The 26,886-nt window shown below is 47.3% G+C and overlaps 1 protein-coding gene across 2 annotated transcripts in view; it reads left to right on the forward strand.

The window, feature by feature from the left end:
* The window catches only part of LOC138569869 (ATP-binding cassette sub-family B member 5-like), a 1,230,756-nt gene that overhangs the window by 568,444 nt on the left and 635,426 nt on the right, over positions 1–26,886 (forward strand). The gene's annotated exons all lie outside the window — the stretch shown is intronic.

A 26,886-nucleotide genomic window follows, 5' to 3' on the forward strand; every position in this document is an offset into this window, starting at 1 on the left:
CACGGTGGACTCGAAAGAAAGAAGGTTTACTTCCTTTATTGTGCAGTCTCTCGCCTGCAACAAAACATGTAAGGAATATAGTAACTACCCATCCCCTATACATACTTTCAAAGTAGAGATTGCAGAAATGCACATAAACGTTCATTCCCCACCTTGGAGTCGTTGTTTACTACCCATCTGTGCCTCGTTAAGCACCAGGGCTGCCAAAAGGCATTATCACCTACTTTCTGAAAATCCACTGTAGCATTTTTCATGAGGGACTCGCGTGTTAACACAATATTCTCCCCACACTGAACTCTATGATGACCCTTACCTGTCCGTGGCTGATACCTAGTTCGTAATCTTAATTGCAGGTATCCCACGTCAATAAGGAAATGAGGGGGCACTTTCTTCATTGGAGTGTTCCTTGAAAAAGAATACAGTAAATCTCCTGGAGGTAAGTCCATTTCCTGTAACAACATAGCGGTTACATGCACAAGTTATTGTGCCTCTAGTTAGAATGAACGAGGATGGGGAGCAAACTGCTGGTAATAGGTTTTTTACTTTTATTCTATTTTTAGATGATGTTTCTAACTACATAAGCATAGAAATGGGGTACAGCAATTCACCCATGTCTGTCCTGAAGAAGGTTGGAGAAAACTGTTTTTCTCCAACCTTGTTTTCGTATGTGCTGCTAATGAGCCAAAACTCCAAGGTTGGGATTGTATGCCAACAAATCAGTAGTGTTAACCTAACATACAATTTTGCCTAAACCAATCCACTGTTGTTTTGTCCGCTATAATCAGTACTATACGTATTTAGAGGTAGTTTGAGGCGTGCCCTACAGACAAGGCTAGCCAATGATGCACGTATCCTTATATGTTCCATAAGTAGATATGTTCCCTTAAGCAATATCATCCCTTGATAGGCTTCGTATTTTGCCACACAGAATTACTTCATAGATGACGCATATTGGGGTATAAGACCTCCATGTAATCAAGCTGCTATGCGAGTGTACATGTATCAGTCCGATGTTTGTCAGGTCTCCCTACTATATTAAACTGACAATAAAGTAGTACTTTGCCATATACTTTGAGTCTGTCAGATTATTTGGTTTGTGTTCCTTATTGTAATTTCATCTAGCACAAAAGACACTTCAAGGTGCTAGAGCACATTTGGTAGCGGTGCAGATGGTTGGGTTCTAGTCGACCTAGGCCAGATCCAGACTCCCAGACGCTTGGCTACTCTTGCCATTAGTCATTAGACTGCAGAGCTTCCTGTGGAGAGCAGCGGGCAGTCATGTGCAAGAATATATGGTCGGCAGGTCCCCCTTTGATGAAATTCCTGTCCAGTCCCCGCAGGTGCCCCGTAGACGGAAGGCAAACTGATCGGTTGAGGGAGAGTCGATGCTGGAGGACTTCAGCTGAGTCACTGGTGTAAGTAGAGCAATGAAAGTGGCAAAAATAGGGGGAGTTATGTTGTAAATAAAAAGTGTAAAAAGTAATAGGATTATCTGGGGAGATTATAAAGAAAAATAGATACCTTGGTTCCTGGTTCCAAGGGGACAGAAGGGTACGCACTAAAGTAAAGGGTATTAAGGATTCCTAATGCCCGCAGAAGAGTGCGTATCAAACTCCAAAATGAAGTGAAACAAAGATGAGATACATTTTCTAAGATAGTAAAGGAAGGTGTACGCATTAACATTTAAGAAGTGTACATGTGTGGGGATATAAAACTGTTAATATAAATCTTTTGTTGTGTCTAGACTAATGAATATAAAACTATAGTAATAAAATTAAGAGATTCGTGAACATTTGGACCAAAAGATTAATGTCAATCAGGAAGGTAAAAATCAAAGGAACGTAATATAGAAATAAAGAAGAGACTCTTAAAATACTAATAATAAAAGAATGATATAATAAAATTTGATAGAAAGTGTAAACGAAGAAGGAAACAGAATACCCTCTTATAGATTTCTAAAATAAAAAAAGTGAGCAGTTAATATATTCTGATTGTGATCATAAACAGTGATTTGATGGTGTCTGCGTCAATTGACCGGCATGGTATATTTGATAAAATAAAAAATAAAATAAAAACCTGTGTAATTATTGATGATGGAAACCGATCCATCATCGTGGAGGACATTGCCGAGATACACAGCGAAGAAAAGGCAATATCACTCGGAATGGGTTCGAGGCACGACTAATAAGACACTAATTTCATGGCCTCAGGAGGGTTCATTGTCAAAAGATTTACTGCGGCAAATGACGGCATATTTGCATGCTGCATATAAGGGGAAAAAGTTGCAGAAAAGAGTGGCCATTTTAGAATTTTGGTAAATATACCAGAGTGAGAAAGAAGATCCACCCTATAGGGAGTGGATGCTCAATCAGCATAAAGGGGAGGATAAAACGCCTTTGGCTCCCCTTTGACCTCCGAAGAGAAGGGTGCAGATATGGAGAAGAAGGGATTTGACCCTTTAAAGGAAACAAGCAGCAGTGGGGTATGTTAATCCAACGTATGCGCTCCCCCGCTTATAACAGTGAGGATAATGCAGACGAGAGCAAAAGTAGAGAACTCAGAGATATATCAACATGCAATGAAAGTAAACAGCGTGTAGAAAGAAAGGACAGACAAGACGGACGAGTAGAAATAGAGGAAGAAACAAGGAAACAGAAAGAATTAAAGGATAAAGGTAAGGGAATGACAATAGTACAGAGTGAATGGATGTGAGGAAAAATATTGCTTAAACTAGACGATAAGGGCATTGATGGGGTTCCAGAAAGAGAGGAAAGAGAAGAGCAGGAAAAGAAAGAAAAGATAGAAGAAAGAGCATGCAAAGAAGAGAGGGATAAAGAATGCAAGCAAAGGGAAGAAAGAAGAGGTTATAGGGCAAATAAAGAAAAGGAGAGATTTGAAGATAAGAAACGAGAAGAGATAGAAGCCCAAGGAATCAAAGTACTGTACTTAGGTTGCAACAAAGACAAGAGGAAGATGAATTGAGGGAGATGAGAAGAGAAGAAGAAATGAACAAGAGTAGGGGATTAAAAGATGATGAAATAGAATATTTATGCCATAGGAGCATGAGAACGACTGGAGGAAGAGAGAGGGTCACAACAGCTTTGTATGGAGCTGCAAGGAATGCCGCGATCAGAATGGGCTGGTGGGCAGGATACTGAAGACATAGAGCAGAGACTTGGGATATTATACAGGCAAATGAGGGATATAGATAGGTATAAAGCCCAAGAGAATACAGTGGGATCCCTATTAAAGGGAACTGATGGTCGATGAGATGATGTCATAACAGCCGAATATGGAACGTTGTCTTTAAATAGGTTAGACATTGACGACACGAAAGAAGAAAACAGTCACATGAGTTAGGGCATAATCATGTCAGAAAAAGAGAGGGAGGAGAATGAGACGGCGCAAACAGAGGGTGCATGCAGGTTTTTAAAAGAATCGAGTGCAGAAAAAGGGCTAAAATTGTCAGATTTAGAGGACCCTAAAGAAAGGACACCAGAACCAACACCCTATGCTGAGCGACTACAAGCACGATCGCATAGTGCAAGGGATACATCACCATCATATCTAAGCAGGTTAAAACCATTACCAGGAAGGAAACAAATGGGTGAGTCCAGCTCTTCCTTGAAGACAAGGACTGTAGGTAAATATGATTTTGGACCAGGATTTTCCCATTATTGGAGAAAGGGGGAGGACGACCACAATATATACAATGGCCGCAGATGGATAAAGACAATTTAAGATGTAAATTGCAGATTTTGACTTCCCGTGTGGGACAATGGATTCATGAGTTAGAGAGAATGATATCAGGAATGACGTTAGCTATAGGTGACGTAAAAGGGCTGCTTGTAGCCAACCTAGGTAAGAGAGCTGATGACATTTGGAAGTGAGCAGGATACGCAGCTGTGACTGCGCAAAACATGACACATAATGAAGCACCATTTAATAATTGTAGAGCAGATGTATGTCAGGCGCTGCAATACCCCGATGCATCAGACATGGGTGCAATTATGACTAGGAAAATGGGAGAGGATAAAGATCCTGTTGCTTACAATCTAGATATTCAGGTCAGATGGCAGAAGGAGACTTGTGAACCGTGGGATACAACTGTAGCATTATTTTATTATATTTTGTATCAGGGGCTGCCCGAGCCAATGCAACGGCAATTGAAAAAACAGGTGGCAATGGAAGCAAAACCATGGCCAGAAATACAATTGGCAATTGTGCATCACTGCTGATTAATGCAGGAGAAAAATAAGAAGAATATTGAGAACAGGAAACAGGAAGAAGCAAAGTTAGTCCAGAAGAAGTTATCCAAAATAGCTATTGAGGGAGCACTTTTATCAAGTCATAAAGGAGGGGTGACACAGGAGGTACAGTGAGGGCAGCAGAATACTACAGGATATCCCACAGACCAAAGTGGGTATCATTTTTGCCCAAGCGGAAGAGGGAATGGGCTTTGGGGAGTAGGGCTGGGTGGATTTCAAAACTCTCAGGGAAGAAGAGGATTTAATGGTGGACAGCCACAACAATGTTGGAATTGTGGGAGAATGGGACACATAGCTAGGACGTGTAGAAGCAGAGGAGGCATGCAACAAAATTGGCAAGTTCCAAGAGGGGGGGGTGGGTTATGCTCCACAATATAATACAGAACCACAGGAATATTATGCCCAGGATCACACGTATGCTCAGACATATGCACCACCATCCCAAAAATGCAGCCAGCACTGCTGCAAATGCAATTGCTGCAAGGGCAACTAGAGCTGGTACCCATGCATACACGACAGGCACAACAGCAGCAAGCACAGGCACAGCAGGCTATAGTACCACAATGGAACATGTCCCAAGGAGCACAACAGGCATCACACCTAAATTGGGCTGTGTGACTCTGATAGAAGGAAACCCTTTCACGGGTACGGGGATGAATATATATTCGCAATAGGACAACCCACAGAGCGACTTGATGTGTTCAGTACCATCAGTGAAACCAGACCCCCAAGAGGAACCAAGGGTCAAGGTGACAATAGGAGGCAAGACATTTTCATTTCTGGTAGACACTGGAGCCACTTGTTCTTGTGTTCGTGAGGGAAAATACTCAATGTCAGGTAATGCCATGAATTCTCAAGGATTTTCTGTGGCGACGAGTTTAGTTCCTTTTACAGACGAATACCAATCTCTATAGGAGAACATGAAATGTCAGTCCCATTACTATGCTCTAGGCAGACGCCAGTTAATTTATTGGGACGTGACTTAATGAAAAAACTTAACATGACAATATCTTTTACTCGCAAAGGGATAGTGGGCTCTACTCCAGGGATACACTATATGAATGTGGGAGAGTGTATATTAGCCCTTACAGACCAGAAGGCATTACGAGGAGTACATTTAGATCCAGAAGTATTTTTGTTTGGAGTGACTCTTCTATTATCATGGTTACCCAGGTTGGAAGGTAAAATATTGAGAATACCTGATGAATTTCTGTTCAGACCAGAAATCCCCATGGACGATGAGGAAGGACAGAGTATGCCCTTGGAATTAGAAGCAGCAGTGGTCAGAGAAGAAAGGATGATGCTCCATGGGACAGATAATGAAGCAAGAGGATGGGGGACAGGGATAGCCCTCAGTGAAGTATATAGGTTGACAGATTTGACAGACAAAGAATTGTTTAGAGATGACTACTCTGACGATGAACTAGTGGTTTTTATAAGTATCCCTTATTGGATTAAAGTGAAGAATATAGAAATAGTGCAGAGAATGACATTGGTAAAAAGAAGACCGCCATTCTTTCAGGAAGACTTAAATAAAGTGTCAGAGATTTTATGGACTATGAGCCCATATGATGTGGGACTTATGATGTGGGACTATTACAAGCGATAGGTGCATTAAAAATGTAATTAAAACCAGGAGCACTTTTACCAAGAGCAAAGGGATATCCCATGCCCAGAGAGGTGGATGAAGGTATATCTGAGACCATTTCCACTTTGATGAAGCAAAGTATATTGGTGCCACCAGACTCATCGCTTAACTTGGCTGTGTACCCCGTGAGCAAATCAAAGGGGTGGTCATGGAGATTTATTTGTGACCTTCACCCTCTAAGCAATATAGTGCAAACTGAGTTTCCTTTAGTTCCAAATCCTGCAACGGTACTGTGTAATATCCCATCCCCTGCAAAATATTTCACAGTTGTCGATTTTAAGAATGCATTCTTTTCGATTCCCCTTCATGAAGACCTGCAAGATTTAACTTCCTTTTCATATAGAAATACGTGCCTAAAACATACTCAATTGTCCCAGGGGTACTGTGAGTCCCCTTTGATCTCCTTAGATCTTTAATAGAGTCCTCCAGATGGATTTGGGTAATGTCCACATCGAAAGTGCAATAATTCAGTATGTGAATGACATTTTGGTGTGTAGTGAGGCAGAAGAAAGATGTAGAGAAGACTCAGTTAACCTCATGTCCATGCTCTCAGAGAAAGGATATAATGTAGACAAGGAGAAATTACAATATTGTCAAGAGGAAGTCTTGTAAATAGACAGTTGATCTCTCGCAAAGGGAGAAAATTGACACCTGAAAGAGCAGAAGCAATCATGAAAACCATAACACCTTAAAAGGTGAGGGAAATGCAACAGTTTCTAGGCCTATGTAATTATTGCAGGGCCTGGGTGTTAGATTACAATACGCACATTCAATCACTTTTAAAGGGACACAAAGAAGCACAGGTAGATAAGAGCACAATAATATGGACATATGAGATGACCAAAGGGTTTGAAGAATTAAAAAAGGCAATCAGTACAGCCCCTGTATTGGGGATCCCAGATTATAATGAATATTTTTATTTATTCTCCCATTCAAATTGAGAAGTCATGACAGCAGTTCTTACACAGAAGACGACATTAGGACATTAACATAAACCATTGGCTTATTACAGTGAGATTCTAGATCCAGTAATGAAGGTACACCATCCCTGTGAGTAATCTTTAGCTGCTGCTGCATTTGCAATTGAAAAAGCTTCAAGTATAATGATGGGGTGCCCAATAACGTTAGTTGTAGAGCATGCATTATTTGCAATTTCAGAGAAGCCCAAAAGTACTTTGACCACACAAAGAGCATCAGGGCATGAGGTGATTATTTCCACCCCTGTGATTAAAATTGTTAGATGTAAAACAGTCAATCCAGCAACATTTATAGCAGAACCAGTAGGAGAGGATGACTATGTACATGATTGCACAACGTATACTGACTGTTATAATGATATTCCCCAAGCTAGAGAAAACGCCCTCATGACCGGGGAAATTGTCTTTATTGATAGTTCTTCAAAAATTGACCAGACAACTGGGGACAGGCATACTGGAGCAGTGGTAGTGAAACTGAATAGAGAAGGTGAATTCGAGGTAGTAACAAGCATGAGGTTGTCTTTGAATTTTTCAGCACAGGCTGCAGAATTAGTGGCACTCATCGAAGCGCTTCGGAGATTTGAGGATGAAGAAGTGACGATGGACTCCGGCTCCATCTATGTGACGTCAGCCGTACCTGCAGGTTTGTCATGCTGGATAAAGAAGGGCTTCCTCTGCGCAGACGGTTCTGCAGTGCAACATGCAGCCCTATTGGACAAGCTTATTGAAGCATTGAGTCTCCCATGGAGCCTAGCAGTCGTGAAATACTCAGCGCGCTCTAAGAGAACAGACTTAATTTCCTGCGGAAATGAAGCTGCAGATTTAGAGGCCAAAAAAGCAGCCAATTATCCACCCACATCTAGTTTGGAAAGGGAATATGTTAAACAAATGACAGGATGATTCATGTTGGTAAAGGAGGGCTTTAACATGCTGTCTGTTGCCCAGGTTAAATGAAATACAAGGTTGAGCTCCACAAGAAGAACAGGATTTATGGAAAAGGCTGGGGTGTTCCTTATCTCGCACTGCGGCAATTTGGAGGCAGGATAGCACTGGAAAGCCAGTTATGCCTCTAGCATTATTGAGAGTAGCGCTGGAGCAGCTTCACTACCCAGCACACATGACTCGAGAGAGTCTAGCTGCAACAATACAGAAGATTGGTTCTCACCCAAGCTAATAGAACATGTGGCATATTCATTGTGAATTGTATAGTGTGCCAGAAATGTACCGCAGGGCACACTTTGCGAACAGTGAGATGAGCAATCCCTAGACCCAACAGCTCATTTGAGCATCTACATATAGATTATATAGAGATGTTACAGATATGCAACAGCTACAGATTTATGCTGGTCATAGTATGTCCTTTTCTAGATTGATAGAAGTAGTTCCATGAAAACACCCTGATGCCCCCTGCGCTGCCAAGTTCCTTGTGCGCGAGGTGATCCCCAGGTGGGATGTGTATGATGTTTTGTGGTCTGATAATGGGCCACATTTTGTAATTGAATTATTTGAACAGGTAGAACTTCTGTTAGGTATACAACACAAGTTTTCTTCCGCTTATCATCCACAGGCGAATGGCATCTGTGAGGGATTAAACCGATTGTTAAAGGAGCGCATAGTCAGGTTGAAAATTACTCTGAAAAAGTGGTGGCTACATTGCCTGCCCCTTGCCTTATATGCTCTTAGAAATCAGCCTGGTTCAGATCACCATCTGACTCCTCATGGGTTGGTGACTGTATGCTGTATGAGAACCCCATTGACTCCTCCAACTAGGGTAAGAATTGATGTCAACAGTGTAGCAAAGGCATTAGGTGACAAAATGCACGATTACCTAACAACAATGATAGCAAGTGTTTCTTTCATGTCTCAACAAATCAAGAACAGAAGGGAGGGGTCAAAAAGAAGTGGCAAAGACAATCAACCTGTGAAACAGAAGATTTGCTGAAGCCTCTAAGTTTATATACAGGCGACCAGGTGCTAGTGTGCAAATGTATACGCACCTGGAGTACACACCTCTTTGAGGGGCCATATGAGGTAGAATAAGCTAGCCCCACTACTTTGAAATTGAAGGGGCGAAGAACGTGGCTGCATCTACATGACGTCAAACCCGATAAAGGTGAAACATCGACCCCTCTCGAAGATATCCCAAGAGAAGCAAGAGAAGTTGTTCTGTGTGTGCTGATCCATACAAGAGAAGAAGTTCTGCACATGCAGACTCACCTCATAGCTAGAAACGAGAACAAGTCAAATGAAGTTTTATACCTATTATAACAATAGTATACACACTCTTGTCTGTTATTCTTTCTTACATATCGCAGACTTATCCAGCCCTAATACGCAAGGGAATACACATTATGTTTCTGGAAGACTCCAAGAACAACTGTATTGTTTGGAGAGTGATAATCGCCATTATATTGCAGTTTTTGATAGAAATGATTAAAAAGTAGATAACAAATGTGCATATTAAAGTAAATACAAAATGGGGAGGCTTCAACATTTCAGAAATTCATTGCCATACAGAAAGTTGATTGGTTTTCATGTAATATTAATGATGATATCAATTGGCATTATGATTTGTTTTTTTTTCTCCTTATTATTATGGCATTACGACATGTTGCAAAAGATGGCACAACTATGGAGTGTATCAATGAAACATGGTCCCCACTAAAGACACAGATAGCCTGTTTTACAGTATAACTAGGAGTCTATTTCTATTTAAAATGGATGTTGAGGAAGAACATGAAGATATAAATACATATCTTTATAATTCGGCTCATTTAAAAAATAACTTATGGTACCAGCACATGAAGGAGGTAGGAGGGAGAACGTCAGATGAACATTGCTATGTCTGTTCCTTAATACTGTCTGCCATGAATGCAGCAAGGACATTTATTGCCAAAGAGATGCCTGCACATGATAAAGTATGTTTCAGTCATCTAGCAGCATGTACGAATAGAGGGCAATTTGAAGGAAAGTTGGCAACTTTACGATGGCGATCAAGAGGAACATTTCCATATGAAGATACTTATGTGAATAGGCAAAGGATGGAAAGGTGGAAGGGGGGACAAGCAAAAAACGTATGTATCCAGCCCAGATTGGAGAGCAAATACAAATTGTCGAGATGAGGAGGATGGACTACTTAGATATGACTGAACGAGCAGGAGAGCCAAGATCCTGGGAGAGACCTCAGTTATTGGTCTTTAGGCGTGTTGCCACAATTACCAGATGGGAAGAAGGACTATTATCTTGCCCTGCAAACTTATTGAAGAAGGAACCAATAGGCACAGTACAAGAAGTGAATGACAGATGCCAAGTATTCTAAGTTACTAAAATGGGTCGACACCGAAGCGGGCCAGTATCCATAACACCATTAAAGCATGCAACAACATGCTTCAAGTATGGAGACTTGATTCTGGTTGTAAAGAACAAAGGATGTGGGCAGATAATCGAAGTCCCAGGAATGAATGGAGGAACTGCAGTACTGATGGACCAATATTGGGCCTGTGGATCAAGAGCTTACATGCAGTTGCCTAAATATTGGGGAGGAGTATGTTCCTTTTGTAATGGTACATGTTCCAGCATTAGTGATTCCTCAAAGTGATCTCAATATTGATGAATTTCCATAAAGGAATGAACACCAGAGAAGGAAGAGATTACTTATTCTTTGCTGTCTGAAGACAGATAATTATTTTTTGTCGAAATCAATAAAGGCATATGAGGACATTCCAGATGAACATAAACTGTTCAGCAAAACAGTAATGATAATAGCATTTATATCTATGCCAGGTCTCCAGACTGCAATAAACGCCAAGTGGCTGCAGATCACCAGATGGGAGCTGTTACAGACTAATTGTAACAATACAAGGCAACAATAAATGGATTCAATGCAATCAGAGAAGAATTGAGAGCCATCAGACTGATGACTCTCCAGAACAGGTATGTCTTGGACCTAATTACAGCAATGCAAGGAGGCGTGTGCGCCAAGGTTGGGCCTTCTCCTCAATCCTGTCCCCTTTCCTCCATCCTGTATGGGCGTCCCTCGCTAGGGACGGGAACAGAACGTTTTTTCACCAGAAAAATAACACTTTTCCTTTAAATGTATACGTGCCTTGGGGCACCGTCCTGGGAGCATGCGCTCCTCAAAACCGCCCACCAGCGCCACCCCCCAATCCTCTTTTCCACGTCGAAGGGGAGCAATCCATTTTCACCAGCAGTACTGGGCGAGGCCTCAATCCTCATAATTCCATGTGATTTCCCTAATCTTTTGCTTTTTTAATTTTCAGGTTTTGGGAACACCATACACCGGTGCCCTAGTCTGTCCCTGGTGCATATGGACCGCTGCTGGTTTCAGCAGGTGCCCGCCTTGCGACGGTTCCTTTCCCACCTCGGATTTGCACGTGCATTGCCTCCGGTGCCTTGGGGAAGACAACGGATAGGAAGGCTGCTCAGCATGCAACGCTTTCACACCCCGGTCCCTCAGAAACCGGCTTGCACAGTGGAGAGAGTTGTTCTCCAGGACTCTGCCGGAGAGCATTAAGGAATATGTATGCAGGAACACCAAGACGGTAAGCATACTCTTCTCAAAATCACCCCATAGGGGCGACTCCTTCCCAGGGGGAACCTATTGATGTGAGGGGTCAGTCGGACCCTTGCAGCAGCAGCAAGGACACAGAGGCTCTTGTATCTACCAGCTTAACGGCGAAGGGGTCTAAGGGCCCTACCGGTTCTGCTGCTGAGCAGCCTACTGGCTCTGGTACTGGGACATGCCCCAAATGGCTCAGCTCTGCTACCTGCCACACACCTAAGGGGTGCCTACACGCAGCTTAGACAGCACTACCAGCCACATGGCTGAGGGCCAACTGCCTACCAGGCCCATGCCTGAGGTGCAGGATTGGGCAGAGCCGATGCATTCAACACATTTTTTACCCTTATGCGGCCTCCACAGATGGGGAACATCCTTAAGGGCATAATCCAGCATATGCTGCCACCCACACTGCTACCTCAGCCGCTGCCTGCGCAGCCTGTACCTCCACCACCACCATTTCCCATGCCTCCAGTAATTCCGATTGCATTGCCTACGCCTCCAGTTCCGGCGCCTGGGTCTTCTTCAGTAGCAGAACTAATGCCTGCAGACCCAGGGGCCACCTCTAACACAGGTGACAAGCAAGACACCGATGAGGAGGAGCAGGTCAAGCCTTCTTCGGCGAGGGCATGGATTGCTGGCTTAGCAGACTACCTACCCAGAGCTGCTGGAGTCAGAGGTACTTGCTGAAGTACTCACCATTTAGCATAATCCAGATCTGGCATCCCATTGCAGAAGGACGTGGAGGCTCTGGCGAAGAAGGGATAGCTCAAGCCCCACTCCACTCAGCCAGAAAAATTCAGGCAGGTGGAGGGTGACACTCTGCTCTTGTCATGCACCCCCAGCCACTGTCGTCAGTCATTGCGGCAGCGTCTGAATGCCAAGCCCCAGACCTCTACAACGAGCACCTCAACTTCAGCACTACTGGGCAAGGAAGAAAAAATGCTTGAGGCCTATGGGCAGACGGTGTACTCTAATGCAGGATTTCACCTCAGGCAGGCCAATGCCGATGCCATCCTAGCAGCTTCTAACCAACGGCTGTGGAGGGAGATTGCAGACTTGCTACAGGATATTCCAGCCGACAAACAAGCCTCTTTCATGGCAGGACTTGCAGAAGTGAAACTTGTGGCATAGGGCATCATGGAATCCACAGTGGCGCACATAGATACTGCTAGCAGGGCAATCTGTGTGGCGACTGACATGAGAAGGATGGCTCAAGGCGACCAGATTCAACCCTGATGTTAATGTTAGACCTACGTTTCGAGGGATGCGAGTTGTTCCACTCCACTACGTATGCGGAACTCGATAAAAAGAAGAGCAGCTCGCAGACAGCCAAATCACCGGCCATTCTCACCAAGCTAGCTGCCAAAACCTTCACACAGGGCCACTATCGATCAGACAGAGGGCGATCCTTTGGCTGTTTCCGGGGTTTCCAGGACCGCCGGGCCAGGCAACCAGACAGGTCACCCAGTCCACATAGGCAAAAACACCAGAGGTCTTCACGCAAGGGCTTTTTTCAGTCCCGCTCCCAGTCATCTGCCTCCGACCCAAAAAAGCAATGACAGCACTTCTCAGGTCCACGGCACCCCAGTCGGGGGCAGGCTGGCCCTGTACAGTCAAGCTTGGCGCTCACGTTTTACGGACTCATGGGCGATATCGGTGGTCTCCTCAGGCTTCCGGCTTCCCCTCCACCTGATTCCCCCCCCTGCCACAGATCGGGACTCCCTCACTCTTGGCAGAGATGTATTCCCTTGTGGAGGCAGTGGAGGAGGTTCCTCTCCCTCAGCAGGGGCAGGGCTTTTACTCCTGCATCTTTGCTATTCAAAAGAAGAACCAGGTGGGCCTGCGAGTGCTCTTAGATCTTTCCTTCCTGAATATGTACATGCCTCTGCAGAAGTTCAAAATGGTGACGCTAGCGCTTATAGCGGAGATGCTGTGTGTGGGAGACTCGACGTGCTCCCTGGATCACAAAGACACATATTTAGACTTCCCCGTAGTGCAGTCTCATCTGTCCTTCCTCAGGTTCCGGGTCATGGGGTTGCACTTTCAGTACCAGGTGCTGCCGACTGCCTGAATTCAGCACAGAGGGTATTCACAATACTGATTAACGCGGTGGCGGTCCTGCTCAGGTCGGAGGGCCTCCATGTATATCCTTACCTCGATGACTTGTTAGTCTGAGGGGGGGTCCCCGGAGCAGGTCTGGTTCTCAGCAGCAAGACTCATGACAAACTCTACAAACTGGGGTTCTTAATCAACTTCCAGAAGTCTCACCTCTACCCTATACGAACACTGGTGTTTTTGGGGCTGCTGTGGGATACACAGAAGCAGAAGGTGTTCCCCACAGGCGGAGAAGGTGGCGGCAATCAAATCTTCCATTGCTTACTTCCTCAGCAGAACAGTAACTAAGGCCTGGTGTTAGGCAGAATCCAGTGCAGTTCCCTTAGGGAGCACTACACCAGATTAGGACTGCAGGTGAGAGCAATAAATCCCCTTTGGTATCAGTCTGTGCCACAAAGATTTAGTTGGTAGCTGTGGCTGAGCAGTCAAACTTATCTCAAGAGGGAGATGAGCAGTATTCAGGGTTTACACAATAGGTAGAACAGTACTATGGAGCAAGGAAACACTGACCAAAGCTTAAAAAGAGAATATATATTTATTTATACACTTATAAATCAACACATAATCACAATTGGTAAAGTAAGTAAAATGTCTTTCAAGAAAAAGTAAATACAACTCCCTATTCAATTGTAGACAAGTTTGCGGTAGTGAAAACTGAGCAAAACGGCACAGTGAAAACCAACTACAAATGGCACTCTAACAATTTAACGAAAGGGAGGGAAAGCACAAGTTAAACCGAAATATCTTCAGACACACCCTAGCAACACTTCCCTGATGTTTCGTGAACAAGTAATGCACAGTAACACTTTAGCCAAAAGATAAGTGAATGAAAACTGAGCAAAATGGCACTCCACAAGTTAAAACAGTAGGAAGGAAGAGGTGTTTAGAAGATTTAGGTGCATGAACACTTTTCTCATTGAAAACCAATCTAGTGACAGCAGATCTAACAAATCAGCCCGAGTCAATAGGCCTGAGACAGAGTCAGTCGTACAGGACCAAGAGCTTAGGAGCAAAAATGTTCTTGTAGCGGCAGTCAAGTCTTTAGTAGAAAAATATTGAAGAGGTAGATCTGAGGCGAAAGACAATGTTAAGAGAGAGGGCGGCCGACCCCACAAGTAGTTAAAGGATTTAAAACACCTTTCGGGCTACCACAGAAAAAGGGCAGCCTGGCGGAACAATGTACCTTAAACGTGAAGAAGTGGCTCCTGTGGTGGTGGTTGTTCCTGGTAGTTCCTGCAGGTCGAGGGGTCCAACAGAGGAAGAGAGGCTCTCGTCGTGGAGGAAGGTTCGAGTCGCTGCACTACCCAGGGATGAAACCAGCCGCAGTGCTGCCAAACGAAGTTTAAAAGGCACGCTCCTTTTAATCGCGGTCCGGGTCAATAGCTGCCTGGCTATCCGGTCTCCAAGTGCTGAGCACTGTCGATTCGACCAAGGCAGGTCTGAGGAAGCGATAGGTGAACTGGTTGACCCCACCAGCTCAAGGGAAGGAGGCTCTTTCGCTGAAGATCTCCTCTCGTCGTGTGGAAGAAAAGTGGTGAGACTATCCGGCAGGGCTTCACCGTGGGTGTAGATGCTGAAGATGTCTGTGGCTTCTCTCCCCTTCGGTTCCCTAGTTCCAGTGGCGACGTCTTGCTCTTCCAGTCCTCAGGACCCTGCTTTTATGCAGAAAGAGACCCATTCATACAGCCTAGCTGTCACTCACAGAGTGGAGTGGTCTTCTTGGCGGGAGACCCTCCAGCCTATCAGATTAGAGTGCGACCTGAGTTGCTGTGTCAACTCTGTCCAGGGGTTCTACTCCCCCTCCCAAACAACAAACCCACCCCAGACTCAGAGGCTCCGAAAGGAGGGCTTCTTGGCAGTAGCACCCCCAAAAGAGCGAGTAAAGTATCCCCGACCTGGGTTAGGAGTTTAGAGTAAGACACGAGAAAGAAATTATATCAAAGTTCTGGCAAATAAAACCTACCGGAGTAAAGTTAATAATAAAATAAACCGGCGGTATGTTAGAGGCTGTCAGTAAAAGTATTAGCCTCAAACAATGGGAAAATCCCATAGGAAAATATTTGTGGTCGAATATAAATGGTAGTAACCACTGCCACCAGCCTGAAACTTTGCAGAGGGGGACTTTAAGGTACCCTCTCGAAAATGAACATAGGGGAAAAACTATTAACCCCTTCCAGTACTTCCATATTAAGATGTGGTGTACTGGTTTAGTTCATAGAGATTGACTAGTAAAGTCAATGGGGACTTTACATGCCCTGGGAGACAGTAGTCAGTCCCAGGGTATGGAGTCTATGTTTGGGGGTCGCTACGACACCCCTGTGTCACTGCACGGAGTGTGCTGTGTAACACATGTGCATAAAGATGGTTCCTATGGGTGAGAGAAAAGATACCATAGGCATTAAACACAAAAATAGCCTAGAACACACATAGCAAAAATGCCTAAGAGTGGGAAAAAAGAGTCTCACTCTTCGCAGGTAAAAAGAAATAAACCCTTCAAATCCAGCAAAGCTGCTGGGGGACTCCATAGGCAAGGGAAATTAGCCATAAGTGAGAATTCTCCCTAACACCTGGTGGTACCAGCACCTGCTGGGAGTACTGGCTGCATGCCTCCTGCTATCCCTTATACCAGGCTGCGAATGAGAAGGCTGCAGCTGCATTTTTCAGCTTCTTGGAACCAGGAGTCAGGTCATCAAGGAGCAGCAGTCACTATACCCGCACAACTACGGCAGGACCTCACGTGGTGGGAGCAGGATGCAAAGCTCACGGTGGGCACGCCATTCAGACCTCCTCCTGCGGATCTGACTCCTTACTTCAAGCCTGAGAGGCTACCCTGGGCTCACATTCAGTACATGGCCCATGGTCCAAACCCGACCAACAAAATCACATCAACTGGCTGGAAATTATGGCCATTTGGCTCACACTCAGGCATTCTTCCCATTAATCAGGAGCAGTGCTATTTGCATTCAGAAGGACAGCTCTGCATACATGTATTACCTAAACAAGCAAGGGGGCACCAGATACCCACTCCTATGCAGGCTGGCCCTCTGCATCTGGGAGTGGGCGATAGCAAAGGACATCTGGATCTCAGTGGTGCATCTGCAGGGAGAACCGAACCTTGAGGCGGACAGACTCAGTTGGAAGGGCTCCGACAACTAGGTGTGGCAACTGAACGAGAGAGTCCTTCAAGAGATTTTCAGCAGGTGGGGGTCACCCGGTCACAGACCTGTTTGTGACAGAGAGCAACTGGACTCAGCAGTTCACGTCCTGGGGGTGAAGGGGGCACCACTCCCTCAAGGATGCGCTAAAGATACCCTGGGATGGGATGTGGCCGTATGCATTTCCTCCTACCCCGCTCATCCACAAGGTTGTTTGCAAGATCAGACAATCCCAGCGGCTGCGTCTCATCCTCATAGCGCCGCAGTGACCAACCAGGCCATGGTTGTCAGACCTTCGACAGCTGTCAGTCCAGCTAGAAGTCCCTCTCCTGCTTGGGAAGGGCTCAACCTAGAAATCATCCAGGGAGCCAGGAGTCAGGCTACTCGAAAGCAGTACAAAAGCAAATGGACCAGATTCTGCTTCTGGTCCAAGGAAAACGGAGTGGACCTGCTCTTCTGCACTCTGGACCAGGTATTGTCTTTCTCTGCGTATTTAGCTAGGTCAGGGGCCCAGAACGGCACCTGCAGAACACACCTAGCAGCCATTGGCGCATACAGAAACTCAAGACAGGTGTTCCTTCTCCTCGGCCAATTTAGTAGTGAAGGTGCATCTAGTGGGGTTAACTGGGCTGTACGCCCCTGTCAGGCGCCCTCACCCAGTCTTGGATCTCAACGGGGTTCTGAGCGCCCTCGTGCACAAACCATTCGAGCCCATGACCACTGTGGACACCAAATTGGCTCACTTCAGCTAACAGAGTTAGCGAAATTCAGGCTCTGGTGGCTTCTGAGCCCTACACTGTGTCGTCTGGACAAGGTTGTGCTCCGCACTCACCCCAGGTTCCTACCAAAGGTGGCCAATTCCTTCCACATTAATGAAGAGATTGTGCTCCCCACTTTCTTTCCAAACCCCAATGAAGACGCCGAGAAGGCTCTCCGCTGTTTAGACGTCAGAAGAACTTTAAAATTCTATCTTGACAGAACCAAGCATTTTCGCAAGACAAGTGCCTTATTTGTCACATTTGGAGGCTTAAGGCCTGGACAGCAAGCGCCCGAAGCTTCTATAGCCAGATAGATGGCTGCTGCCATCCAGGATGCATACAAAGCTCAGTACAAACAATCACTAAGGGGCAAGCACACTCATGCCATCAGGGCCACGGCAGCGGCTGTTGCCTTTCAGCATCACGTATCGTGGCTAGTGATAAGCAGGGCAGCAACAGGAGCCACCCCATCGGCCTTTTGCAAGCACTACTGTCTGGATACCAGTGCCAAGGCTGACGCAGCGTTTGGCCAGGCTGTCCTGCGTAACAGGTTTGCCTAGAGGGTCAAGCTCTCCTCCCCAGGGCGGTTGTATCAGTTGTTGTCACCCATACAGGATGGAGGGAAAGGGGACGGGATGTAGAAGTAATTGTTACTCACCAGAGTGACTAACATACTCCTAGTCCATAGTCCCCTTTCCTCCACGTGTCCCACCATACTTCCCCTGAAAAAAAGAGCAGCGAGGTTGAATCATTCAATAGAGTCGATGCGTCGAAGGGGACTGAGGTGTGGCGCATGCTCCCAGGGCCGTGCCCCAGCGCGTGTGTAAACTTAAAGGGAAAGTGTTATTTTCCTGGTGAAAAAAGGTTTGGTTCCTTTCCCTAGCGAGGGACGCCCATACAGGATCGAGGAAAGGAGACTATGGACTAGGAGTACGTTAGTCACTCCGGTGAGTAACACTTAAGTTCTTGCTGTACATTTATACCATCCCATTGAGCATATGGCCCTTAGGAATATGCATATGGAATGGATGGGATTACACCAGAGTCATTCGAAGTCCAAATAACGGAACCAACTCAGGAAGATGGCAAAGTACTGTTTTATTAACAATTATCTAAAACAGGGAGGTTTCAACAAACATCAACAGACGTATGCTCAGTCTCTCAATGATCTCCACACAAAATATGTTTTTTATACACAAAATACATCAGAATGGCATCATACAACGTGACAATAGTGAAAAACATATCCAGGGTCGGGATTGGTTAAGGGAGACATCGAAGTATACATTTCTATAGGAGCTAGAATTTTTATTGGCTGTCCGTTGGGATAACCTATGCCTACCTCTAAAAACATGTCATTTCAGAAACATTAGATACACAGTTTCTTATTGATCTTCAAACTATAAGGTCCTTCGCTATATGGACCGATATAATCGGTTGGCACGCTTGTGCCATGTCTGGAACATTCGGCTCTTTTACCAGCACGTAAGCCCAGACCCAGGTGCAAGGAGATAGGGCATGAAACTACCTCACCACCCAATTAGCCCAGCATCTCTCATCGCCCAGGCCTTCTGCCAGGAAATTCTCTTTATACTTGACCTTGCAGAGTATCCTTGTCTTGGAGTGAACAGGAGTGAGGGCACTCGCTATCGTGTCTGGAACTCCAAGTTCAAACTCTTACTTCCACCCTTGGCTCATGTGACAGGAGACCACAGTTTGGTCCATTTTGCAGCTTTTAACTGCTCTAAATGAATTAAACCTTGGCTTCCTTTGTGTTCTTTCTTGCACCTTAACTGCCAAGGTTCATCCTCTGCACACTCGTCCTTCTTCAGAGGAGATAGCTGACATCGCCTCCTGGAATCTTGACTTTAGGCCAGGCAGCCTCGCCATGCAGCTCCATTAGCCTATTATTCTTGCTGTGACACAGTTTTCCATTGCAGCTTCATGGTTTCTAACTTACCAATGTCCAGTTTCTGTGCAATGGCAGCATAGCCAGCATTCTATTCACTATTCGGTTGTTCTTTGCAGCACTTGGTGCACTTGTAATCTTCTTCTTTTACTCAATTCTTTACTTCGTCTTTAGTTTTTTCAGGATCTATACATCATCTTCAGCCAGTATCTCAAGATGTTGTGCATACCTTTTATGACGTCACTAGCTCCTCTTGTTTGCTCTTTCTCAAAATTCCTTCAGGCAGTTCCTCCGACAGGTTATCGTCACTTCGGGGGTACATTCGTTACGGTTCTCTTAATGGACATGGCATGGATGGCCATAGTAGGAAAATTAACGCTGGCTCACGTTGAGCTTAACCAAGCTACCGCAGCGACAGGCCGAGTCTGAAGACTCAGGACACATGGAACAACAGCTCTGTGTGCAGACCCGACAATGAGTCAAGGTTGGCCCAGAGTGATGATGCTATTTCGAGGGATAAGCACAGAGCACAAGTGGAGTACATGGACAAGATCAGAATGTGGTACATTCTTTATAGATGAAAGAAGAAAACATCTGTGAGAGCCAAACTGCTGATCTATTAAAAGTAGACACATTTCATATGAGATAGAGTGAGCAAGAGCCCAAAAGGAGCAACCGCCCTTGCATAATTAAATCAAATAGCAGCAAATAGAAGGCTGAAATTGACAAATTTGTGGTTTTTTCACACTTGACTAACAAGTCAAAAACAAAGGCTATTCATTAGAGCCACAAGCAAAGATAGTGGTGTGCTCACACTTCCTTGAATGTTCCAGCCCAGTCAGCAAGCAACAAGGTCAAGTGCAAACAGAAAACTTTGGCTGATGGACTAATTGGCAAAACGGGGAGTAGTTTGATGGGGTTCAAACACCTACGTTTTGTTTCACGTACGTGCTGCTAAAGAGCCAAAAATCCAAGTTTGGGATAGTAGCCAACCAAGGGGTTGGGGGACAACCTAACATACAATGTTGCATAAACCAATCCACTGTTTTGTCCGCTATAATAAGTACTGTACCTATTTAGAGGTAGCTTAAGGTGTGCCCTACAGACAATGGGTAGCAAATGATGCACTAATCTTTATATGTCCTATAAGTAGATATGTTCCCTTAACCAATCCCTTCCCTTGATAGGTTTTGTATTTTGCCACGTAGAATAACTTCAAAAATGACGCATATTGGGGTATAAAACCTCCATGTAATCAAGCTGCAATGCAAGTGTACATGCATCAGTCTGGTGTTTGTCAGGTTTCCCTGCTTTATTAAATTGACAATAAAGTAGTACTTTGCCATATTCTTTGAGTCTGTTTGATTATTTGGTTTGAGATACTTATTGTAATTCCATCTAGTACAAAAAGACGCTTCAAGGTGCTAGAGCACACTCCCTTTTCTCTTCCTCTCCCATTAATGGTGGCACCCGTTGGGAAGTACTCTTGGCATCCTTCCTGTCCTCTAGGGCCATCATTAATGTCTACCGTAATGGCACTGTCATTGTCCAGGCTCTCAGCCAACCTCCTTCTTGATAGCCGTCTTCCAACTCTCATCAACTTCCTCCCTTCTCCTGCCACTCCTCCTTCTGCCACCCCTATGGCCCCTCTGCCACCTCTGATGGGTGTACCACACTCCTGTACCCCTCCTTGGAAGACCTTCAAAAGTGGCAAACTGCTCCAGTTAGCTACCCTCAACTCTCGCTCTGCTGTCAAATACTCCTGTGCCATTTACCACCTCATTGAAGACCTTGACCTAAACGTCCTTGCTCTCACCGAGACGTGGTTCACTGCCGGCTCTGTCACAAGTTTTGACACTCTTCTCCCTGAGGGCTACAAGATCCTCTCTAAGCCCAGACCTAACCGGTCCATATGTTGTTATATGTTGGCAAGCATCTGTGGGGAGGAGGCTGATGTGTACATTTGATTTTTGTTAGGCAGAGAGAAGAGGGAATCCTTTCCTGAAACTAGCAGCTTTAAGGTTTTGCTACGTTGATGCAAATACCTTTTTCTGCACAGTTTCAGGAAAGACTTCCCTCCCCTCTCTGCTTAACAAAGAGCAAGGGCGCACATCAGCTGCCCCCTCCCCACGGATGCGAGCCAACATATAACAATGTAATGTGTTCTTTCACATCCGTTGGGAGGGAACTGATGTGCGCACTTGCTTTTTGTTAAGCAAATAGGTGGGGGAAGGCTAATAAGCTGCACATTTCAAGGCTTCCCTATCCTCTGTGCATAAGAAAAGTAAGTGTGAACGCCCTGACCCATAATTCACATATCAGGGGCGGCGGGAGGCTGGAGCCTGATTAGCTCAATGGGGTTGTCCCACTGACCAGAATACTATATAGCTCTGTGACATGCCTCCTCTCCCACCCCAAAGTCTAAATCCAGACCCTGCATGCTCGTCCTTTCATTATCCAATTTACTTAAGATGTGTGTTAAGGAGTTGATGAATGAATGATGAATGCAAATACATTTTATATTAGGCATTGTACATGTTTACCAACAGAATCATTTTAATGGGCTGGTACTTTCCTCTGAGATCTTCTGCAAAGCACGTTCAACATTGACCGTGGCAGGTGGCTGGACTGAAAAGCACCATTTGTGCTGCACACTCCGGTGACAGTAGTGAGATAGCTCACATAATTTTCGATCATCCCCCTCCCTCACCCCACAATCCATGCGAGAGGCAGAGCCGCAGATGATGGGTAGTCTGACATTTCGAGGGGATTGGGTCCTCCGACGTATTCCATATCTATGACATGTAATCACCACAGCTGTGCTGCTTCGGAAACTTTTTTCGGCGTCTGCGTCCTGCGTCGATGACGTCGATGCGCCGTCGTCGAGGACCTCCTCCGATGTCCGACGTCATCCGATGTGATAAGTAGGACGCACGATGCCCGTAGCCTCAGTTCTTCTCGGTTCTTCGAACCTGTTCGTTTTTGTGAAAATCCTTCGTGTGAAGATGTCTTCTACTTCGTCTTCGACCCCGCGTCCGGGTTTCAAGAAGTGCGGGGAGTGTGGGTCCAAGATGTCGGTGACGGACTCGCACGACGCCTGCCTCTGGTGCCTCGGGGAGGCCCACGACACGGATGACTGTATCGACTGCCAGTCGCTCACGTCCAAGGCCTTACGCGAACGTAAGAAGAAGTTGTCGGTAGGTCGGGTGTCCAAGCCCCGGAAGTCGAAGTCTGCGGGGCTTTCGACGGATGATTCGAGGGGTGACTCTCCGCGTCGGAAGTCTCGTGGGTCTCCTTCTAGGAGTCGGTCTCGCCACTCCTCAGCCTCTTCGAGGCATTCTCGGAAGCGCCGACACCAGTCGTCTTCCAGGTCCTCTTCGGAGGACTCTGCCCGGCACGCCGCTTACCCCACCAGCCGTGCAACGCCGGAGGAATGGGCTTCCTTCGGGAAGAAAATGCTGGCGATTCTTGAGTCGCAGGGTACTAAGCCGTCCGCGCCCCCGAGTGGGGTTGGTCGTGAGAGGTCGAGAGACACCGCTCGCAAGAGTGGTCGGCACGAGTCACGGGAGAGGTCCCGTTCGGACAAAGAGACTCGTTCTCGACGTACCCGTTCCAGGTCCCAGTCCTCGACGCGTTCGAGACCGTGTGCACCTGTGAGGTCTTCGAAGAAGACATCGACGTCTGAGGCGTCGAGGGCGTCGACAGGCTTTCTCGAGGCTCCGGCTCCGAGGAAGTCGTCGATGCCGTCGACGCTCGGGTCGTCGAGGGACACGCTCGGGGCTCCGGCCTCGAGGGCTGTGTCGACGCCGCCGATTCTGGAGGCGCTGCATCTGACGTCGACGCCGATTTCCTCGACGTCGACGCCGATGTCGGTTCTCTCGACGCTGGCACCGATTTGCTCGACGCCGTCGACGCCTTTCGTGTGAGAGGTACCCCGTGGCACGGGTGAACCCCCTAGGAAGGCTCTGGTTAAGAGCAGGCACTCTAGGGTGCCTTCTTTTCGCCACCTGGACTATATTTCAGAGGCGGATGAGGATTCTGATGGCCTGGTTCCTAGTCAGGTTCCAGATGAAATTGTCTCGGGCCATAGTCAGTTTGACGAGTTGAGACAGTCACTGCATGATGCCAGTGGACTGGACACCTCTCCGGAGGTGGAGTTTTGTAGGCCTGAGCCTGGCTCTCATGCCGATTCCTCATACCGGCGCCTTATGGCTAGGGTTTCTGAGTACTTGGGGTGGTCTGCTCCCCCAAGGGAGTTTGTGCAGGATGATCTGACGGACATCCTTGATGTTGGTCCCCCAACTGACCCGGTACTGCCATTCCATATGGCTTTACAGAGAAGGGTGGCGGTGGCTTGGACTGCTCCGGAGAGTCTCCCGGCGGTGGGCAGATCCTTGTCGCGTAAATACCGTCCAGCCAGTAGCGACCCCTGCTACTTGACCAGGCACCCCACTCTGGAGAGTTTGGTGGTGCAGGCGGCCACGGCCCCGGCAAAGCAGGCGTCGTACCCTACCATCCCTCCTGATAGGGACAACAAACGTTTTGATGGCTGGGCGAAGAAAGTGTTTTCTTCTGGTGGTATGGCGCTTCAGGCGCCCAACTCCATTTGTGACTCGTCTCGTTTCACGCTCACTCTGTGGAACTGTGTTGCGTTAGCGGCTGAACATATTCCCGAAGGGGACGAACGGGATGGTTTCCTTGCTATGGTCCAGGATGGTAAGGATGCCATGTGTGAGTCCGTTCAGTCGGGTTTGGACTTAGCTGAATGCGTCAGTAGGTCCATGGCGGCGAGCACCGTGATGGTTTGCGTGGTTGCGGAAGTCGGGGTTTGCTCCGGATGTGCAGTCCCGGCTCCTCAACATGCCCTTTGACGGTGAACACCCTTTTGGCAGCAAGGCTGACGAGAGCCTTGAGAGGTTGCAGACCTCGAAAGCTGCAGCGAAGTCGTTGGGCGCTGCAGTTCGCCAACCTCCGCCTTTTCGTCCTAGGGGACAGCAGTGGAGGGGTGCTTCCTTTCGCTATTACTCGTCCTTCAGTAAAGCAAGAGGGGCTGGCAGTCAAAGAGGCCATCGGAGGGGTACCAGAGGTGGACGACAGGGTACCCGTGGTGCCAGGGCCGCTCGGGCAGTTGCCTCTTTGCCCTCAGGTAACGCCGCAGCCGCTCCCACTCAGTCATGAGGCCATGTCCCATGGTTCGCCGGTTGGGGGAAGGCTGGCGCAGCATCTTGTAGAGTGGCAAGCCATTACTTTAGATGTGTGGGTTCTGGAGATCATAACCCACGGCTACTGTCTTCCCTTTCGGCACAGGCCTCGCGACAATCCACCGGGGAATCTCTCTTTGCGGTGTCCGGATCCGCTCCTTGCGCAGGAAATTCAAGCCCTGCTGGAGAAAGGCGCCATAGAACTGGTGCCTGTAGCGGAGAGGAACAAGGGATGGTATTCCCCTTATTTTTTGATTTCCAAGAAAGACGGGGGATTGAGACCCATCATGGACTTGCGCGGTTTGAACAAACTCCTCAGGTAGGACAAGTTCAAGATGGTTACTCTCTCTCAAGTCCTCCAGGCCCTTCAGCTTCAGGACTGGTTGGTGTCACTCGACCTCAAGGATGCTTACTTCCATGTGCCGATCCATCCCAAGCACAAGAAGTACCTGAGGTTCGCGGTTGGCGATTCGCACTTTCAGTTTCGGGTCCTGCCGTTCGGATTGACCTCCGCCCCAAGGGTTTTCACCAAGCTCATGGTGGTGGCGGCAGCGCATCTCAGGCAAGGGGGGATTCACGTCTACCCCTACCTGGACGATTGGTTGATCAGGGGGAGCTCTCCCGAGCAAGTCCTGGATCATCTATCCGTCACCTGTCACTCCCTTCACAGGCTGGGCTTCTCCCCCAATTTAAAGAAGTCCCATTTGACGCCAACACAGCGGCTCCAGTACATCGGAGCAGTGCTCGACACTTCCCTGGGGCGGTGTTTTCCTCCCCAGGTGAGGGCTCTTCACATTCAGCAGATGGTGCACAAGTTTCAGCATGCCCAGACGCTCCCAGCGTTCGAGTTCTTGAGGTTGCTTGGCCTCATGGCATCCTGCATTCTTCTGGTGCCAGAGGCTCGCCTGCGGATGAGATCTTTGCAGTGGGCACTCAAGACGCAATGGTCGCAGTCCTCCGGCAGGATGTCGGACTCGATTCAGGTGCCGTCCTCGGTCGCCCGGGACCTTCTGTGGTGGGCCGTCGAAGTCAACTTGATGAAGGGGGCTCCATTTTGGCTTCCCTGGCCGGAGGTGACGATCGTAACGGATGCATCCCTCACGGGATGGGGAGCTCATGCCAACGGGCTGACAGTCAGCGGTCGTTGGTCTCCGTCGGAGTCCAGATTCCATATCAATCTGTTGGAGCTGAGGGCCGTCAGGCTAGCCCTGAAGGCTTTTCTGCCGACTGTGCGAGGGAAGAATGTCCTGATCCTGACGGACAACACAGTGGCCATGCACTACCTCAACAAAAAGGGGGGGGGCAGGGTCACTTCCTCTGTGCAGGGAGGCGATGCAGCTCGAGTTCTGGGCCATCCAGCAGGAAGTTTCGATCTCGGCAGTTCATCTGGCCGGAGACGAAAACGTGACGGCGGACGCTCTGAGCAGGCAGAGCGCGATCTCTCACGAGTGGGAGTTGGCTCAGGAGATTCTCCTGGAGATCTTCGCCCTTTGGGGGACCCCTCAAGTGGATCTCTTCGCCTCCAGTATCAACCGGAAGTGCGAAAGGTTTTGCTCGCGGGAATTTCCTCCAAAAGGAGCCTTAGGAGACGCGTTTGTGGTGGAGTGGTCATTCCCGCTGCTGTACGCGTTTCCTCCAGTCCCCGTCATCCCGCAAGTGCTGCAGAGGTTACGGAAGTTCGGTTCCCGGATGATCCTCATTGCTCCGGCGTGGGCTCGGAGGACGTGGTACCCGGACCTTCTCGACTTGTCCATCTGCCCTCCACGTCGTCTTCCCTACCGAGACGATCTGCTCTCACGGGAGGGGGGTCAGGTTCTCCATCCAGAGGTCAGATCCCTCATCCTTCACGCTTGGCTTCTGAGAGGTTGAGGTATAAGGATTGGGACCTCCCTGAAGACGTGATGGAGGTGTTGCTTTCGGCCCGAAGGCCAGCAACAAAGTCTCTGTACCGTTGGCGTAAGTTCTGCGACTGGTGCAGAGTTCAGAATGTGGATCCTTTTGCATGTGACATCCCCATGGTTCTGTCCTTTTTACTTTCTTTGGCCCACAGGGGCTTGCAAGTGGGTACCATTAAAGGTTACCTGGCGGCGCTGTCCATCTTTAAGCACTCGTCTGAAGAGTGTTCTTACTTTAAAATCCCTTTAATTTCACAGTTTCTGAAAGGGCTCACTAATGTGTTCCCTCCGTCACCTTTCCTGGTGCCCGGTTGGGATTTAAACCTTGTTCTTAGGTTTCTTATGGGTGCTCCGTTTGAGCCTTTACATTCTTGCCCT

Source organism: Ambystoma mexicanum, chromosome 2q, assembly GCF_040938575.1.
Source record: "Ambystoma mexicanum isolate Mex_15411 chromosome 2q, UKY_AmexF1_1, whole genome shotgun sequence".
NCBI classification, from domain to species: Eukaryota; Metazoa; Chordata; class Amphibia; order Caudata; family Ambystomatidae; genus Ambystoma; species Ambystoma mexicanum.